General features: G+C 34.3%; 1 non-coding gene across 1 annotated transcript; it reads left to right on the top strand.

Annotated features, from left to right (window-relative positions):
• Window positions 1–6,057: 6,057 nt before the first annotated feature.
• LOC149539982 (signal recognition particle RNA) lies at window positions 6,058–6,373 on the top strand. The gene has a single exon (XR_016356636.1).
• The last annotated feature ends 571 nt before the right edge of the window (window positions 6,374–6,944 follow it).

Raw genomic sequence — 6,944 nt, 5'->3', positions numbered from 1 at the left:
AGGGTAAGTCATTTTAAAATTGATGATTTATGTATTAAATGTGGTGGGGAATGTTTGATTTCAAGAAAATAGAGGATTGGTGTGATGTACACTAGGGCCAAATGTGCTCTTGGAGTACTATGGAAAATGGTTTCTATATGGTAGAAGTAGTAAGTGAGAGGATAGAAAAACTAATCATTAACAGTGGTCCATATTTTCTAGATGGGAAAGGGTTTTATTTGAAATGTTGGGAGGAAAATTTTGATCCAAATGAGGAGGAAATTAAGGATTATCCAATCTGATTAGGCTTGGGAGACCTCCCTCACAAATTTTGGAGTGAAGAGTTCTTAAGATGATGGGTGAGAAACTAGGATCATGTGTAAAATTCTCTAGACCAACTTTATTTTCAAATGTTTCCAAGGATCTTCCTATTATGGAGGTCATGAAACCCTTTACTTGATATGATGAAAATCAAAAATTGAGAATGGAAAGAGACAAGATTTTCCAGTAGAAGAAAACTAGGAAGCGTGCATGTAATATTTAGTGGAAGATTACAATAGTGAAGCTTCTGAGAATGTAGAGAAAGGGAAAGAGTTAGAAGAGACAATGTTAGAGATGTAACTAATGCAATTTTTAGAGAGGTGGGAAAAATCCAAGGAGGATAGAAGGCATGGGGCTTTAGAGATTGTTACAAAATGGGAAGAAATTTTGATGGTGAAAACAAAATAATCACAGAAAACACAGGTGGAGGATAGGTGAATGTTTAATGAGGAAATAGAAATGGGAAATGATACTCTAAATGAGCATAGTGATGGAAGAAACATAATATATGATAATGTAAGTAATCCAAAGTGGAGAAATGGACAAGGGGAGGGAGGTAGTGAAGGAAGACATAACTAATAACAGGTTTCCTTTAGGTGAGAAACTTATATGAGTTATAGAAAAACTGGTAGAATGCTTGAAAATGACAAATGATACATGCTAGAATCCAACATATTTGAGAAAGGAAGAGAATTGTAGTGGGGTTTCTTTGGAATGTATTAATTGATTAACAAACCAGGTAAAATAGGATCTAAAATAGGAGATTTTTTCTCAATGTCGACATGCTTGACACTTTGAAGCAACAAGAATGTGAAGGGACAAAAGACATACATATATCCCCTATTTGGAGTTTAGAAAGCATATTTGAAATGGAAAATGACTCAAGTGTCAACTTGGTGGCTATAGAATATGAATATGACTTAGGGAAATAATCAAAGGAAGATTTATTTGGTCTAAAAGATGCTAAGGGCAATATAGAAAATAGGTCCTTAGGTCAAAGTAAAGAAAAAAGTAACAAAGTCAAAGTTGGGGAGAAGTATAAAAGGGGAAGAAAATAAAATTGTGCTCTTCTTGTGGCAAAAATAAGTGTTGTTGGTCAAATAAAATTGAGACTCTATGCATATTTATAAGAGAAGTGAAGCTCCTTTTATCATGGAATGTCAGTGACAACAATGCCCCTGACAAAATCCACATGATCAATTATTTTTCTGATCAAGTGAGACCAAATTTTGTTTTGTTGCAAGAAACAAAGATCAAGTATCAAGACACTAAATGGTTTCAAATATTTTTTGGATGATGTAAATGTGTGATGATGGAAGCTTAGGGTGCTTCAAGTGGGTTGGGTTTCCTCTAGAAAGAAGAAACAAGAAGGTTACCTTGGTTAATCAAGAAAGATGTTGGAAATGTTTTGTATTTATCTCTAAACAACCAAGAGTGGAGTTTAATGTTCTGAATATATATGGCCTGAATAATTGTTCCCAAAAGAAAATAGTTTGTATGGAGCTTTCAAATCTGAAAGAAATAATGGCAGGATAGATATTCATCATGTGGTGGGGGGGGGGGGGGGGGGGGGACTTCAATGCAATTCTATGTCCATGGGATAAACAAGGTGGAAAAGGTTTGTCAAGTCATATTCAATAGGATTTCACAAATTTTATAATGACAAATGGCCTCTTTGAGATCCCTTTTAGAAGTGGAGATTTCATCTGGAAAAATAGGCAGGAAGGGTTCTTAAATATTGAAGAAAAATTAGATACATTCTTCTTAGCTAGGAATTGGGTGAAAAATCAATGGAAATGCATGGCTAAGATAATGCCTCTTCATAGATCTGACCATTACCTGATTAGTTTGATCCTATAGGAGGATTCAACTCTAGAAATGATCCTATAAGAGGATTCAACTCTAGAAATGAGCCCTTTCAAGTTTGAAGTAATGTGGTTGAGGGTAGATGGTTAATTACGATTTACTAGTTATGTTTTCAAAACAATTATCTTTCAATCCTAATAATAAACATAGTGACCTATCTTCATAGCATGGTCTTTGTTTGGAACTAGCTATTTTTTCATCTATTGTACTTAATGTCGCTCCTCTTAAGAGTTTCTCACTTTCCCCAAGTACTACAAATTGAGATGGGGTGTAGGTGATATGATTGATTATATCATCTTGAGTGGTGGATTCTACATGTTTTCCTACTATAATGTACTTTCCCCATGACGTGCTACATTATTTTTTGTTTAGATCTCTTGAAATGATCCGTGTTTCTCTATTGATGCAAGGTGATAAAGGAGTTAAAAATTTGATGCAAAATCTTCTTTTTGTATCTCACTTATTCTATATTTTGTTATATCTTATTTTGTACATGTTCCTTTTTTTTTTTTGATTGGGGATGATACATAATGATAGTCAACTATTATTTCTTCTCTCCATGATGTCAGCCCAAAAGGACTCTTATGTGTAAATTTTATGTGTTTTTCTTTAATTGTACTTATAGTTCCACTACCTTTGTCAGATGAAAACATTTTATTTGATATAATATCTCATGTATTATCATATGATCATACTCACCCTAGAGTTGGCAGATCCCTTCTTTCCTATTTTCTCATGTGCTCATTTACCTTGATTTGTCCTTTCTTGCAGGTATTTGACAATGGAAATAATTTTTGTGAATGCTTGCATGATATATTAACGTCATTGCTCCCATTAAGGAATTTACAATCACTTTAATGTGTTGGGTTACAATTCTCTCTATGTTTCACATTTTTCTTAGACATACTAATTAAATGTTATTGTTCATGGGTTACACCTCTCTCTCTCTCTCTCTCTCTCTCTCTCTCTCTCTCACACACACACACACACACACACACACACACACACATTTTGGTTTTTAATTTGATTAGAACTTAAATCATATAGATCATTGATGTTTCTCTATCAACATGTCACTAAAACCCACTACTACCATTATTTCTTCCAAAAAAAACTAGCTTCCATCCATTCTCCCTTGCACAAACCCTCCATCACTCAATTGTTGCAAAAGCACCATTAAAACTCAAGACACTATTTATTATTTCATACTCCTATATATTTATTATATATTTTTCATATACTAATAATTGTTACAAGTTTAAGAATAACATACTCAAGCCAAGAGAAGGGACGTCACAAAATATTAATATTGATGTTGCCATAATTTCATAGGAATTATTTCATGACAAGTTCTAATACAATTCTTACCTAACCATTATAGGAGAAGAGAGTTGATAAACAAGTGGGGCATTGGAGCTTGAAGCTTCAATATAATATAATGAGATGAATTATGAAACATAGTGGAAGAACTCTATTTAGAGGAGTCATACAATCTAATGACTAGCTAGAGCTAAAAATATAATTAGTGAAGGAATGTATAAGTGTTTTGATTATGATATTAGGGTCAAACAAGACTACCCCTATGTCTCATGTGATTTGACATATACATTGATAAGTTGGAAGCATGATTATGTGGCACAAAAGTACTTTTCTTATACTAATTTTAAAAATAGTTCAGCATTTGAGAGCACTTTTTAGGAGGTTGATCTATGTAACTGAATGTCACCTAGATCAAAATAATGAAATAATCATTAAATAAAAGAGTTAAGTAAATTATATTGATTTTAAATTATAGCCCATTATAAATAGTGAAATAATACAAATATCTTGGGTTTGACATCCGTTATAAGCTTAGTTTGGGGACTTGTAAAACAAAAGGAATATAAGAAAATTGGGAAGCATCATACTTGATAAGTAGTAGATAATTTCCACAACAAGTCAAATTGTGATATTGCTACTTATCAATTGATGAGCTTAAGGGGCTTTCTAATGAATGGTTCATAAGGCACAACACTTGGTGAAGGTTTTACAAATGGGGTTGCAAGCTTTGGGTTTAACCATGGAGGAAACTCCGTAGTTAAGCACGCTCATGTTGGAGTAGTACTAGGATGGGTGACCTCTCGGGAAGTCCCAGTGCTTCACCCCTGTGAGCATCACCTAGATCCAATGAGTGCTAAGTGTTCCATTTATTCTCATGAGAGATGGATTCATGTTGAATCATTACTCATGAAACATGGGTCAATGAGTTTGACTCAAAATCACACAGTTTAATCCTGATAGAAATATCACAAGTATCATACTTATTGTAAAATAAGTGAAAAAAAGTTGAACTTTGGGTTTGGAAAACTAATAAAACCCTTTTTGGCTTAAAATTCATGATGGCTTTCTTTATGAATGTGAAATTCAAAGAAGCAATGTATGTCAAACTACTACCAGAGACAACTAGAAAGAATCTAGAAACATCTAATCTTTTGGTTGAAGCTAGGATTTTCAATTAGAGGTGTAGATGATAACATAGTTGACAAGTTAATTAAGAATAATGAAAGCATGGATGAGTTGAAAGGAAACTTGTATTAAGAAAAACTTCATCGAGATGAACAAGTGAGGCATCAATTTGTAAGAATTTATGAACAAATAAAAACTTATGTGATTCAAAAAATTAGAATCACCATGTGGAAAAAGAAGTTGGATGGAATTTTTTTATAACATCTAAGAGTTTAACCCAACTAAAGATCATGACAAGAAAACCTATCAGTCAAGGGTAAGAAGAAGGATTTTTCACTATAAGTGGAAGAGTTATCTAGGAAGTATGAGGGAGTATTAAAGGAAGAAATACCTCTCTACCCCCAATCAGAGATGTTAGTCACCGCATTGACTTCATCTTTGGAGCCACTCTACCAAATAAGTTTGTGAATAAAAAATGACCCCATCATAGAATGATGAATTCCAAAATAGTTCCAAGAGTTGTTGGAGAAGGGACTCATCAAGAAGATTCTTAGTCTTTGTGTTGTCCCTCCTATTCTTGCACCTGACAAGGGAGATAAATGGAGAATTTGCACAGATGCAAGGGCCTTCAAACAAATCACTATTATGTGCAGATTCCCTATACCTAGAATAGAAGACTTAATAGATTATATGGAAGGGGCTTGTTATTTTTCAAAAATAGATCTCAAAAGTGAGTGCCATCAAACAATGATTAGGGAGGGAGATGAGTGGAAAACAACCTTCAAAACTAACGAAGGGTTGTATGAGTGGATGGTTTAACCGTTTCTACCTTTGGTTTGAATTTATCCTCAATAGTGGCTTATGCATTAATGATCCTCTCATTTCCATCTTTGCCAAATAGTTTCTATCTGCTTCCATGTAGAAAAATTTGTATCGATCTGTTCTACTCTGTTCACTTAAAGTAGTCAGACTTAAAAGAAATAAAGACTGAATAGAGTATGCTGAAAAGACTTTGTGATGACTGCATTTGTTTTAGATGTATGATTAATTTATAAGTAGTTGTGTGCAGATATCCAGAGGATGTGGAAAGGTGTGATAGAAAGTGGATTGTTTTAGGATTTAAGGGAATACTGCAGGTGATATTATGTCAACGAATTCTATTGAGCCACCATCATCTAATTTCAAGAAGGTTAAAATTGATGGAGATTTGTGGGGTTGTGTTAAGCTAGATCTCCCCGCATAAATCTGGTAACGCAAGAGCAGACCAGATTATGTTACATGTTTCAAGTGAATTTTGAAATGAGAAGCGAAGTTGTTTGGAAATGAAAACAACGTTGTTAATTTGAACGAGCAGTGGCAAAGCCTTTAGCATACACATTCATCCCATACACGGGAAGAAAGAAATAAAATACCTTTTTAAATACAGAGAGTTTGACGGTGTGATTTGTCGAGCTTGGTAACGTGGGCTTGTGACCTGAGTGGAGATGCATAAGGTGGAGGAACAAGAGAGTTAAATAATTGGTAAGGAGGGAAGATGCATGGAATATAATGTGGCCCGCCCTGCTCCAAGTAGAGAGTTGTTGTGGGGCCATCCTTCGAAGGAAGCATGCCATGTCTCACAGCGTAAGACGGAGGGGAAAACGTGAGGCTAGTTTCATAGAGCAACATACACGTCCCGCTCCCTACAGTGGAAGGATTACACACCGCTTGCCCCTCTACCCACTGATCCTCCCAGCCTCCTCATCCTCAGACCTCTACCTTTTACTTGCCACTAATCTCTATTTTCTATTTCGTGGGGACTATTTTCCCTATAAGATAGAAATTACAAATGTCACAAATTTTTTGATTTCCTCAATGAAGAAATATTTACAAGATATAGACTCCCTAAGGAAATAGTCACTTATCAATGAGAACATTTGACTTCTACACTCATGACAAATTTGGTCAATGAGTATAATATCAGGTGTATAAAGTCTCCACCTTACCACCTACATGTTAATGACCAAGAAGGAATAAACATAGGAAAATATAGTCTCTTCTAACTAAGGCAATTACAATCCAAAAATGATATAGGGCTAATAGGTCTTAGTAATCCACTAGGGCATATAAAACAACATGAAATACAACAATTGGTTTTACATCACCTAAACTAGTGTATTGTAAAAAAACAATTATGCCAATTGAACTTGAACTCAAGACACTCATAACATTTCTCATCTAAGATATTGGTCTAATCATACCATGGAAGGAAATGATCTTACAACTCAATGCTTTGGATAAATTTAGGAAATTTTCACTACACAAAATATAAATAATTCAAAGTTAGAGAAAAT

The sequence above is a fragment of the Cupressus sempervirens genome, chromosome 9, assembly GCF_028749045.1.
Source record: "Cupressus sempervirens isolate cs-2001-9-10 chromosome 9, ASM2874904v1, whole genome shotgun sequence".
Lineage (NCBI taxonomy): Eukaryota > Viridiplantae > Streptophyta > Pinopsida > Cupressales > Cupressaceae > Cupressus > Cupressus sempervirens.
This window is presented reverse-complemented; position numbering and strand designations above follow the sequence as displayed.